This window comes from Myotis lucifugus, unplaced genomic scaffold (genome assembly GCF_000147115.1).
Source record: "Myotis lucifugus unplaced genomic scaffold, Myoluc2.0 scaffold_298, whole genome shotgun sequence".
NCBI lineage: Eukaryota > Metazoa > Chordata > Mammalia > Chiroptera > Vespertilionidae > Myotis > Myotis lucifugus.
Genome location: NW_005871346.1, coordinates 812013 through 825814, shown reverse-complemented (window position 1 = coordinate 825814; position 13802 = coordinate 812013). Strand labels below are relative to the sequence as shown.

The 13802-nt window shown below is 40.9% G+C and overlaps 1 protein-coding gene across 4 annotated transcripts in view; it reads right to left on the bottom strand.

Moving 5' to 3' along the window:
• The window catches only part of BMPR1A (bone morphogenetic protein receptor type 1A), a 90802-nt gene that overhangs the window by 60415 nt on the left and 16585 nt on the right, over positions 1 to 13802 (bottom strand). For 2 of the 4 annotated variants that reach the window (XM_023763719.1, XM_014465502.1), the window contains exon 2: positions 13320 to 13491. The exons of the other annotated variants lie outside the window; for them this stretch is intronic. The gene's annotated coding sequence lies outside the window, so the exon portion shown is untranslated. The remainder of the gene's footprint in view (positions 1 to 13319; positions 13492 to 13802) is intronic. 4 annotated transcript variants of the gene reach the window in all.

Sequence of the window (13802 nt, the reverse complement as noted above, 5' to 3'; positions counted from 1 at the left end):
ATAGTTCTGTGATTGTATGTGCGGTAATACACAGGAATCTCGCCAAAAAGCCTGCCTTGGATCCATGCTGTGGGAAACTGTGATGAGTGAGACATTCATAATGAAGTTTTTGAAAAGTTTGAAAAAGGAGCAAAAAGGACCAACCACCTAGCTAACTTCTGACTTACAGCAGGGATGGCAAAGTTTTGCTTTATGAAGAAACTGTCCTGTCTTCATCACCTAGAGGCCACATATTTCATCATCCCCCCTGAAATTACTTTCAACTGGACTTTACCTTTCCCCAATGCTCACTTATTTACTCAAAATAAATTTAACCTTTGTATTTCTGCTCAACCATCTCCTCTTCATTCAAAACCCTTCCCTTTCCTTCTGTGCTAAGACTACTGTCCTCAACACAAGTATACATTCTGTGGATGAAGAAAAGGGGTCCTCTGGACAGTAACCTCATAGGGCGATCTGATCATAAAGTCTTACCTGGGCAGGTCTTAGTGGGTGGGCAGTCATGCTCCGGGCCTTTAACTTCTTTAATGCAAGGTTCTAAGCAAGCCCTGTCCATTGTTTCTGTGCATCTTAGGTTAACACATCTTGGAAATAAGTCTTAACTACCCTCAAGAGAGCACATAATTATTCTCTCACATCCACAGTTCTCTAGTTTCTCTCTCTCCACTCTCCCTCTCCTTTCCATTCTCTCTAAAAATCAATGGAAAAATATCCTCAGGTGAGGATTAACAAACAAAAAAGAGCACATAACCTTGTGAGTATCCTGTAATCCAATCCCTGCTTTACTTTCTCCCACCTCCATGTAACCTTCCTTATGTTCCTTCCTTAATTTCAAATGCATAAAAGAACCTGCAAAACAGCTATTCTCTGAAGCATTTCAAATCTTGCTCCCAGTTATATGTGGTCAAAAAAAAAAATCACAAAAAACCTCAAAAATTCTCGATAGGTTTGGACCTTACCTTGACACTTCCAAAAACAGAGAGGAAAGACAAACTAGTATGGCATTGTTTTATATGTTTTATATCCCTCACTAGGGGCCTACATATTAGTATACAATAAATGCTTCGTTTCTAAAGTATTTTTTAAAAACAGGAAATAATCTATTTTCAAAATACCATTCAACTTTGTACTACAAATTCCCTAACCTAGTTTCTCCAAAGTTTTTTGTTAATTATGTTAAACAAAAAACACTCACAAATAATTAGAACTATATGATGCTATACAGCAATTTCTGACACATCTGTGCTCAGAAGAGACTCTTTAATAACAGCTGTTAATTGAGGGGCTCTGGGTGTGTCTTCTATCTCCTGTGGAATAAGCACAATGACCCCAAACAGAGTCAACCAGTGGTTGTAGAAATGGCTGTGAGGGAACAGTGTGTGGTCATCCCTCTAGATTTATTATGGGTAATGGTAAACAATACTGTTTGTGTTTCTGCACAGTATTTTATAGAGATAAGATCAGTTTAACGTGGTACAGAAGAGCTCAGGATCTAGGTCTTCTGTGCAGAGTAAATGAAAAACTGATGTATAGTATTTAATGGTAACTTTATGTTACCACATCACCATCTTCACAACCATCTGTATGACCATCACAGTAAGTAAAATTACTCCTACTTTTACCGAGGAAAGATGGTTCAGGGAGCTAAGGTGACTTACTGAATTTCTCACAGCTGGTAATTTGAAGAACAGACTGAAACCCAGGCTTTCTGATGCCAAGTGGAGTGTTTTAAGTGCCATAAGTACAGGAGTAAATACATCAAAAGGGAAACTTGTATTAAGCCACTTAAGACTATTTCATCTTCACAACTCTGAAGGAAAAAGTGAAGCTCAGCAAAGTGAAGAAATTTGCCAAAGTTCACACAACCAATAAGCAACAAGTATGCATCACTACAGTCAGGAGTTGGTAGGTGATGAGAAAAAAACAGAAAGTACTGTTGGAGGCATTTAGACAGACATGAGTAGAGCAAGGACGACGGGCCAAGTACAGAAGGTCACCAGGGCAGAAAGCCCTGGGTGCTTAGAAAGGATCTTGCCCCCAGGGTAACCTTTCCTCCCCTAGGTTATTGTTGGTCACATGGTTTGGAATCCCTGACCTTTCATATCATTGGTCATGTGGTTTGGACCTTCCATATTGCTGGTCATGTCGTTTGAAACCCCTGACCTTTTCGTCTCTAAAGATAACATCTAGCCTGTATTTCAGCTCCAGACCCAGAAAAGCAGCAAAACCAGACAAGTGACACTGGCTATCTAAGGACCAGCTTCACTGGATAATGACCCCCTGCCTGGCGTCAACCAATCAGTGGAGACCATGAACCTGAAAGAGCACCCCTGGAAAGCTGATGAATATTCTATTCAGACCCCCCTCCACCACCCAGAGACCACCTCTACCTGCAAGAGAGAGATAAATACCATCAATACAAAGGATCCAGTGTGAGCTCTCCCCATGGGGCACAGGGAGCACATATGTGCCATTCCCTTCCCCCACAGGCACGCATTCCCTAACCTCTAAGGCAGCGGTTCTCAACCTGTGGGTCACGACCCCTTTGGCAGTGGAACGACCCTTTCACAGGGGTCGCCTAAGACCATCCTGCATATCAGATATTTACATTACGATTCATAACAGTAGCAACATGACAGTTATGAAGTAGCAACGAAAATAATTTTATGGTTGGGTCACAACATGAGGAACTGTATTTAAAGGGCCAGAAGGTTGAGAACCACTGCTCTAAGGGACCCCATGAGATTGCAACCAGGGGAGCAATGGGCAGTGGCAGCTCGTCCCGGGCTCACCCCCTGAACCTGTCTCTAAGGCCCCCTTGTCTCTGTCTTCTCAGTGAGCAAAGCAGCTCAGCCTAGGCTCTCCTGTTGCTCTTCTAACCTAAGCCCTTCCTTGTTTCATTGTCCTGAGTGCGTTTTGCTGCAGCCAAAAAATTCTTGCTTGCTTCGCTGCACTTGTCTCTTGATTGAAATCTTTCCTTCAAGAGGACAAGAACTGAGGTCTTGTCATCTCCCAGGTACCATCCTCCTTAATATGATTACTATCACTTTTTAACAAAAAGACAAAACAAAACCAGAAACTCACACTTGGACCCACACCCCCCGCTTTGTGATGCTGAATGGGACACTGCCAACCTGTCTTCCACTAGCTGGCTCCCGGAAGGTTCTGCCTGCGGGAAACTAGAGAAAGCTGGAGGGGGAGAGGAGACTTCCTTCTTCCTAAGCTTGTTTGCTGTTCCAGTAGACGTCACCTGAACAACACCCTTCGCCCTGGCAGCAGCAGTAAGCCAGTTCCCAGGATCCTTTCACACTCCCAGAAACAACCTCCTGCCACCTTCAGAGCCAGTGGTACCTACCCCTCGGGGTCTGAGTGCCAGCTCCTCAGAGCCCTCCCTGAGCTCCAGGGGTGCCAGGAGTAGCTGGCTCTGAGTCCCAGAGAGGGTCCACAGAGCACACTTTCTCCAAGCTTCCAGGTTCTGTAAGTTCAACCTCTGGGGTAGCAGGTGCTTCCCACAACTACTACTGGTTAAGCCCAGTGTTCCTTTAGTTTTTTCCAATCCCCTAATACTTGTGCAGTCAATTCCCGAAACCAAATTCTCTCTGTTAAAATAATCAGTGTGGCTCCAGCTTTCCTGATGAACCCTGGCTGACACAATCCTTCCAGACACCAGGTCTCCAAAGCACAGACTGACTAGACCCTCCCCACCCCCCACACATCTTTTATATACATCCACTTCACCAAGGAGGAGCCAACAACAGATCTAATACTTCTTATAGAGCATATTAAGGTTTTAATATATATTAAAGAGTATAAGATATTCTGAATTTAGGAATAAATTCTAGATGCAGTACATTTCACTTTTCTCACCACAAATAATTTTACTCTATCAAAGTTAGAAATTTGTTCAACATTGATTGCCCTTTCCATCCTAACCAATGTGACCCAAGTCAAATGCTTTGAGGAGTACCAAAGTTTGGAATTAGTGACTCTGAACAAACTGGAATATCTTTAAAAAGATACCTGATAGCCCTAACCGGTTTGGCTCAGTGGAGAGTGTCGGCCTGCAGACTGAAGGGTCCCAGTTTCGATTCCGGTCAAGGGCATGTACCTTGGTTGCGGGCACATCCCCAGTGGGAGGTGTGCAGGAGGCAGCTGATCGTATCCATCTGGAACAAGTGTTCCAGTTTCTAACTCTCTATCCCTCTCCCTCCTCTCTGTAAAAAATCAATAAAATATATTTTAAAAAAAAGATACCTGATAACACATATGCAAAAATAATAGACTGGTATGGGATTTCTTTTTAAGATAGCTGAAATAGTATAACAATTGACTTAATGTGACCAGAAGCTATAAAACTTATTGCTTGTGGTCTTTCTCAACTCCCAAATCCTCTAGGCCCCCCAGTCTTCCCCATCTCAGGTAGCAGTCTATTTCTACTCTTTTAGTTTCCCAGGCCTGAAATCCTGGAGTCATTCTTGACTACTCCCTTCTTCATTCTTATATTCCAGATTCATTCCTTTAGCAACACCTGCTGGTTCTAGCTTCAAAATATATCCAGAACCTATGCACGTCTCACAACCTCCACATAGTATTTCTCTGATCCAAGTCACTAACAATTCGTGCCTGGATTACTGAAACAGCCTCCTACCTGTCCCTACTCCTACCTTCGTCCACCCACAGTACATTCTCAACACAGCTGCCAAAGCGATAAATAAAACGCATATTACAGCACATCACTACTCTGTTCAAAACCCTCCAATGGCTCCCCAATCACTCAGAGTTCTACAATGGCCCACAAGCCGCCTTGCTCCTTAAACATTCCAGGGATGGCCCTGCCTGTAAAACTTTTCCCCAAGACATCTGTATGATGTGTGTTACTTTTTAACAATTTTTTTTAGAGGGAGGTGTAGAGAGAGAGAAACATCAATGACAGAGGGAAACATCCATGGGCTGCCTCTTGCATGCCCCCTACCGGGATGTGAGCCCACAACCCAGGCCTGACCCGGAATCAGACTAGCAACCTTCTGGTGCACAGGACAACTCCCAACAGAAGCGCACCAGCCAAGGCAACATCTGTATGACTGGATATCATATATCTTTCAAGTGGTTACTATCTGTTTTCTTTTTATTTTTAAGATCTAATTTGCTTTATTAAGCAATTCATGAATCAAGCAGCATCCCATCTAGCAACTAGAAGAGTGCTTCAAGGAGTTGTACAAAATGGAAGGCGTATTTTTTTAAATCTTTTTAAAAATCTCTATTGTTAAAAGTATTACATATATCTGCCCCCCCCTGCACTGACCCCTTCTAGCCTGTCCCCATGCCCTGCTCCAGATTTTCACCATACTATTGTCTGTGTCCATGCGTTATGCATATATGCATACAAGTTCTTTGGTTGATCACTGTCACACACCCACCCTACCCACATTCCCTCTGAGATTCCACATTCTGATCCATGCTTTCATGTCTCTGGATCCTCTCTGTTCATCAGTTTGTTTTGTTCATTAGATTCTACATATGAGTGAGACCATGTGGTACTTGTCTTTCTCTGACTTATTTCACTTAGCATGATACTCCCCAGGTCCCTCCATGCTGTCTCAAAGGGTAAGAGATCCTTCTTCTTTACTGCTGCATAGTATTCCATGGTGTAGATGTACCACAGCTTTTTTATCCACTCATCTACTGATGGGCACTTGGGCTGTTTCCAGATCTTAGCTATTGTAAATTGTGCTGCTATGAACATAGGGGTGCATGCATTCTTTCAGATTGGTGTTTCGTGTTTCTTAGGAGGATATATTCCTAGAAGACCACTGGGTCAAGTGGCAGTTCCATATTTAATTTTTTGAAGAAGCTCCATACTGTTTTCCATAGTGGCTGCACCTGTCTGCATTCCCACCAGCAGTGCACTAGGGTTCCCTTTTCTCCACATCCTCACCAGCACTTGTCATTTGTTGATTTGTTGACGGTAGCCATTCTGGCAGGTATGAGGTGATACCTCATTGTTGTTTTAATTTGCATCTCTCTGATGATCAGTGACCTTGAGCATTTTTCATATGTCTCTTGGTGGTCTATATGTCCACTTTGGAGAAGTGTCTATTTAGGTCCTTTTTAATTGGATTGTTTGTCTTCCTTTTGTTAGTTGTATGAGTTCCTTATATATTTTGGATATTAACCCTTTATCAGATGTATCATTGCCAAATATGTTCTCCCATACAGGGATGCCCTTTCATTTTGTTGATTTCTTTTGCTGTGCAGAAGCTTATTCTGATGTAATCCCATTTGTTTATTTTCTCTTCAGTTTCCATTGTCCCAGGAAATTTATCTATAAACATATTGCTACGAAAGATGTCTAAGATTTTGCTGTCTATGGTTTCTTCTAGGATGTCTATGGTTTCACAACTTAAAATCTTTTATCCATTTGAGTTTATTCTTGTGTATGGTGTAAGTTGGTGGTCTAGTTTCATTCTTTTGCATGTACCTGTCCAAATTTTCCAACACCATTTATTAAGAGACTGTCTTGACTCCATTGTATGCTCTTGCCTCCTTTGTCAAATATTAATTGAGTGTACAGACAGTCCTCGGGTTACATCGGACTCGATGTACGTAATTTTGTGGTTACATCGCCACCTCCCATTTATTTATAAAAAAAAAAGTTCCGTCATTTCGACATATGTACATATGTGTTTTATGTTTTTTTATTATTTATTTACCACAAGTAAAGGTCAGGAATTATCTTTCTTTTAATTATTTTTTACTGTTTCACTTCATTATTGCTGTATATGTGCTCCACGTGAGTGACGTAGGTGCTTATGTAGGTGGGTTCCGACTTACGGTGAAAATCGCATTATGTCGCGCCTTAGGAATGAATCTCCGACGTAACCTGAGGACCTACTGTAATGGCCTGGGCTGACTTCTGGGGTCTCTGTTCTGTTCCATTTATCTATATGCCTGTTCTTGTGCCAGTATCAGGCTGTTTTGATTATGGTGGTTTTGTAGTATAACTTGGTATCTGGTATTGTGATTCCTCAACTTTGTTCTTCTTTCACAAGATTGCTGCAGTTATTTGGGGTCTTTTTTTTAGCTCCATATAATTTTTTGGAGTATTTGTTCTAGATCTCTGAAATATGCTGTTGGTATTTTAATAGGGATTACATTGAATGTAGATTGCCTTGGGTAGTATGGACATGTTAATAATGTTAATTCTACCAATCCATGAACACAGTATATTCTTCCATTTTTTATGTTTCTCTATCTCTTTTTTCAATGTCCTGTAGTTTTCCGAGTACACGTCTTTTACCTCCTTGGTTAAGCTTATTCCTAAGTATTTTAATTTTTTTGTTGCAATGGTAAATGGGATTGTTTGCTTAGTTTCTTTTCCTGAAAATTCATTATTGGTGTATAAAAAGCCATCAATTTTTGGGTGTTGATATTGTATCCGGTTACATTGGCAAATTCATGTATTAACTATCCCTTTACTTATTTCCAGTGTTCCCACTTACCCTATTTAAAAACTGTAATACCATCCCCATCCCTACCCTCTTCCCCTGATACTTTTTTCCTCTTTAGCACTTGTCATATTGTAATTTGATATATAATTTACTATTTATTTTGTTTATTGCTTGCCATCTGCTCCATAAGGGCAAGGGTGTTAGTCTATCTCTTCATTCTGTGTTTCTAGCACCTACAATGGTGCTTGGCAAATAACTGGGACTAGGTAAATATTTGCGGAGGGAATGACTGAAGATAGAAGAAGGAATTAAAATGGTACTCCAATTCCTTTTGCTTTCATATACAAATGAATCTTTTCCAAAAGGGCTGCTCTGGACAAATGATTCCATTTCCTTATTTCAACACAACGGAAAAGATGTAAAAACCATACCGCTTACTTTTGGTAGCTTCCAGCACTGATATGTGTCAAGACCCAGTAAACAAAATTTTCCACTGTTTTCACTGCACTTACTCAAGTTCAAGATATAAATTCACAAGGGTTGTATGTATAGGTAAGTATCACTTCCCAAGATCTAAAATATTGCTTAAGGCAAACAATGGCTTAAACTCTTACAGTACCACATAGTTATAGTAAGCGAAATAATTGTGGAAATAACCACAGACAAAGAGAAAACAGAGTCCTTTCTTTGGTATAAGCACTGTGGTCTGACAAAGGGAATTTCAAAGTAGCATCTAAACTCAACTATGATAGTCTTTCAGTAAGTAGAAACAAAGCTCAAAGGTAATATTTTTAGTTAATTGTAACTCACCAAAGCCCCTGAATAAGACCAGAGGGTGTTAAATCAGATTGGTAATAATTCTTTTTTTAAATACTCACCTGAGGATATTTTTTTCATTGATTTTTAGAGAGAGTGGAAGGGAGAGGGAGAGACAGAAACACTGATGTGTGACCAGGGCCACGAGCCTGCAACAAAAGTATGAGGTACATGCCCTTGAAGGGAATCAAACCCGGGACCCTTCAGTCCGCAGGCTGATGCTCTATCCACTGAGCCAAACCGGCTAGGGCAGATTGGTAACAATTCTTACCTGACAAGCATAAACAACAAGCTACAGAAAACTAAACCTTGCAAGCCTGTAGGTCTAAGAAGGAAAACCCTGAAGATTACAAATTCTGGCTTATTAACATGAAGCCCTTGAAAATCCAGGAAGAGTTTTCCCCCTTATAGATGACACATCTAGATTTTATTTTCTTTACTCTGTGTCAGAGCATCTCTTGAGGTTAAAACAGGCTGGTTTAGAGTTGTTTTTATGAAGAAGTTCAGTGACATAGAATGGGCTTGACATTCACTTGTTTACAATATACAGCATTGCTTTCTATATTGTTAAACTGTCTATAGATGCATAAAGTATGTGAGTTCCATATGGACATATACAGTTCCTTATGTTCATTTTCACTGTTAAATAATGTTCCATCCTAACAACATCTTAGGCTGCATTTACCCATTCTCCTATTGGTATTATAAACAATGCCACAATAAATAAACTTGAATGGATGCTTTTATTGTTGTTTGGGCAAATAAATCTGTAGGGAAGATTCCCAGAAGTAGGAAAATTAACTGTATCTAGAGTTAATTTTGGTAAGCCCCATTAGGATTATATAATTTTGCTCTTCCAAATACACAACACTGAGATAAGAACAATTTTTAAATATTCCTGAAGGACACAAGAATAAAATTTACTATATATAAAGATACATAAGTTATGTTTAGAAAGCCTCTATATCATGTATATCAATTCTAAGATAACTAAAAATTTAATGATACTCTTTATCACATTAAAGGTCCCACTTCTATCCTTAGTTTGCTAAGTTTTCATCACAAATGAGGCTGAATTTCCATCTAATGATTCGACCACAAATATGACCCTCCTTCATACATTAATAATAATACAGCCCGGCTTGTGCAGATCAGTGGTTGAGCATCAACCTATGACCAGGAGGTCAGGGCACATGCTCAGGTTCCAGGCTTGATCCCCAGTAAGGGGCCTGCAGGAGGCAGCTGCAATGATTCTTTCTCATCATGTTTCTCTCTCTCTCTCCTTCTCTCTGAAATCAATATAAACATATTTTCAAAAAAATCCATATTAAGAGATTTCTTAAAGTATAAACCACCTTGGTGGTTTTTAAATATACAAATTCTTTCGTATTCCCCTCTTCAAGAAGTGGAACCTAATTACTTTTGAGTGTGGGCTAGACTGACTCCCTTCTAACAAACAGAATAAAGTGAAGGTGACAAAGAAGAACTTCTGAGACGAGGTCTTAAAAGGTAATGCAGCTTCCTCTTCGCTCTCTTTCTTGGATCAATTGCTCTGGGGAGATCCAGTTGTCATGGTATCAGAACATTCAAGAAGTCTATGCTGAGGCCTGAGGATGGGGAATGGAGGCCTCCTGCCAATACCCACACAAGCCTGCCATCCTGGAAGTGGAATCTACCCCAGTCAAGCTTTCAGATGACTGCAGCCCCTGCTGACTACTTAACTGCATTTTCATGAGATGGCCTGAGCCCAAACCACCCAGTATACTGCTCCTGAATTGCTGAACCATAAAGTAAATTAAGTTTTTGTTGATTCAAATCACTAAGTATGGGTTAAATGGTTATGCAGCAATGACAACTGACACCCTATCCTTGGATTCCTGAAATAAATTCAAAGTTTTCATTATTAAATAATAAAGAATTTGCCTGGTCTCTGTCCCTGGTTCCTGGGAGGGAACTTCTAAATCCCTGGAATTTATTGGGTAACAGGAGTTATCTTTGTTTTTCAGGAGCCTCATGCCTGTTTATGCTAATGGGTGACTCGGAATGGGGCCTGGCCACCAGAAAGACCAACCATGTGATTAGAGGGCTGGGGCTTTGAGCCAGCCCAACATCACTGGAGAGGACAGGACTGAAGACTGAGTTCAATCATATGGCGAATTCAATCAGGCCTATACAATGAAATTTCAATAGAAACTCTGTACGCCATAGCTTGGATAAGCTCCCTGGTTGGTAAACATGTTGATGTGCTAGTCAATGATAAACCCTGATTCCTGGGAACAGGGCATGGAAACTCCACCTCTGAAACCCTCCCAGACCTCGCTCTATGTATTTCTTTCACTTGGCTAATCCCAACCTGTATCCTTTAGAATAAACTATCATCATAAGTATACCACTTTCTTAAGTTGTGTTATTTAGCAACTGTCAAACCTGAGTGGAGTTTTAGGAATCCTCTTGGATTTGCAGCCTGTTACCAGTAAAAGTGTTGAGTGGCCTGGGGACATCCAAACTTGTGATTGGCATCTCAAATGAGGGCAGTCTTGTTGGAGACTATGCCCTTAAACTTGTAGAATCTGACACTAACTCTGGGTAGGTAATATCACAATCATATTGCAGTATCATAGACATGACAATGTTTAAATACACTAGCGGATTTGTTAACATTTTGTTAGGTTATCTATGTTCATAAATAAGACTGGCCTATATGTTTTCTACCATTATCCATCTCTAGTTTTGGTATCAAGATTATACAAGTCTCATCTGGCTGGTGAAGCTCAGTGGTTGAGCATCACCCTATGAACCAGAAGTTAACGGTTCTATTCCGTCAGGGCACATGCCCAGGTTTTGGGCTCAATCCCTAGTAGGGGGTGTTCAGGAGGCAGCCAATCAATGATTCTCTCTCATCATTGATGTTTCTATCTCTTTCTCCCTCTCCCTTCCTCTCTGAAATCAATTAAAATATTTTAAAGAAAATTAAAAGATTATACTAGCCACATATAATAAGCTGAAGAAATTTCCTAGTCTCTGGAACCGTCGGTAAATTTGGATATATCTGCCACTAGTATAGTCTGACAGAACTCCCTTTTAAATTCACACTGGCCAAGGGCTTACCTGCAAGTGTATGGGAGGGGTCAGATCTTTCACTAAAAAATTAAATTTCTCTAATAGTTATTTATCTAAAGTTAATTTTATTGTTACATTTTTAAAAGAAAATTATTTTTATTTCATTTTTTAAAAAAAGATTTAAATAACTTTTTATTATTCAACTACAGTTGACATACAATATTGTATTAGTTTCAGGTGTATACCTCAGTGATTAGACATTACATAACTTATTAAGTGATCATTCTGATGCAACTCACACCCATCTGGCACCATACATAGTTATTAGAATGTTACTGACTATACTAAAGGCCCAGTGCACGGATATGTGCACCAGTGGGGTCCTTTGGCGTGGCCTGTGCCTTCTCGCAATCCAGGACCTCTCAGGGGATGTCGGATAGCCGGTTTCAGCCTGATCCCCGCAGGCCCGATCCAGACAGGAGGGAGCCCAATCCTGTGCGTTGAATGCCTGTCCCCTAATGGTCAGTGCGCGTCATAGCGACCAAACGACCGGTCATTCGGTCACTTAGGCTTTTATATACATAGATTCCCTATGCAGTACTTCACATCCCTGTGACTACTGTTACTACCAATTTGTACTTCTTAATCTCTTCATCTTTTTCACCCAACTCTCCAACTCCCCTCCCCATGTGGCAATTGTCAAAACATTATCTATGAGGCTGTTTCTGTTCTGCTTGTTCATTTATTGTTTTTTAGATTCAATTGTTGATATGTATTTATTGCCATTTTATTGTTCATATTTTTTATCTTTTTTCTTCTTCTTTTTAAAGAAGACCCTTTAACATTTCATGTAATAACTGGTTTGGTGGCGATCAACTCCTTTAATTTTTGTTGTTGTTTGTTTGTTTGTTTGTTTTGTCTGGGAAGCTCTTTATCTGACCTTCAATTCTAAATGATAGCTTTGCTGCGTAATCTTGGTTACAGGTCCTTGTTTTTCATCACTCTTGCCAATCCCTTCTGGTCTGCAAAGTTTCTGTTGAGAAATCAGCTGACAGTCCCATCCCTTGCAGGTAACTAACTGCTTATCTCTTGCTGCTTTTAAGTTGCTCTCTTTGTCTTTAACCTTTTGCATTTTAATTATGGTATGGGCCTCTTTGGGTTCACCTTGTATGCCTATTTTCTTCACCAGGATGGGTCAATTTTCCATCATTATTTTTTCACATGTTTTCAATTCTTTGCTCTCTCATCTCCTTCCAGCAACCTCAATGCAAATGTTGGTACACTTGAAGTTGTCCCAGAGGCTCTTTACACTATCCTCATTTTTTGGATTCCTTTTCTTTTTGCTGTTTTGACTAGGTGATTTTTTTTTGCTTCCTTATATTCCATTACAATGTTTTGATTCTCGGCTTCATCTGCTCTACTGTTGATTCCCTGTAAATTATTCCTCATTTCAGTTAGTATATCCTTCATTTCTGAATGGTTATTTTTGATGGTTTCCATGTCCTTTTTTATGATTTTAAAATTCTAACTTCATCTACTTTTCCCCTAAGTTCACTGAGTACCCTTATAACCAGTGTTTTGAACTCTGCACCTAGTAGACTGCTTGTCTCCATTTTGTTTAGTTCACTTCTGGAGATTTCTTCTGTTCTTTCATTTGGGCCATGTTTCCTTATCTCCTCATTTTGGCAGCCTCCTGTGTTTGTTTCTATGTATTAGGTAGAGCTGCTATGTCTCCCAGGCTTGGTAGAGTGGTCTAATGTAGTAGCTATCCTGTAGTGTCTAGTGGCACAGCCTCACCGTTTACCCAAGCTGGGCACTCCAGGTGTACTCACCATACCCATGTGAGCTGTGTACACCCTCCTGTTGTAGTTGAGCCTTGACTGCTGTTGGCATGGCAAGGGGAGAAATTTATCCCCTGGCTGATTGGCTGGGAGGACTGGCTGCGACCACTGAGGATCAGCTGTACAGGGGCCCATGCCACAAAGCAAGACTTACTTCAGTGGGGCTCTGGTGTCCACTGAGTCCTCTCCTTAAGTATGTTGCTTATGGAGGTGGTTGGGTGGTGCTCTGATGTGGTCTGAAGATATCCACCAAGTGCACTGGCTCTGGAGACTCCCAGGACATACAGATCAAGGTCAGCCGTGGCCTGTGTTCTGCCTGGGGCTACCTGGAATGAGTTACAAAGTGATCTGCAGATGGCTGCTACTTGTAGAGGCCCAGGAGAAGCCAAGCTGTGAACCAAGGCTGGCTGACACTAGAGCCTGGCCTGGAGTCACTTAGTGAGAGGTTTGGGGCACGCCTTGGCCAGATGATGCTTGTTTGAGAGATTTTAGGAAAGTATGAAGCCTGCACCCAAGACAGGCCATTTTCATGGAAAAGCCACTGGAAACAGCTTGGGTGGCCCACATGTTGGTGGGATTGGGGTCTCAGGGAATCACCAGGGCAGGGCTAATAGTGTGAGCCAGGCTGATAGAGACT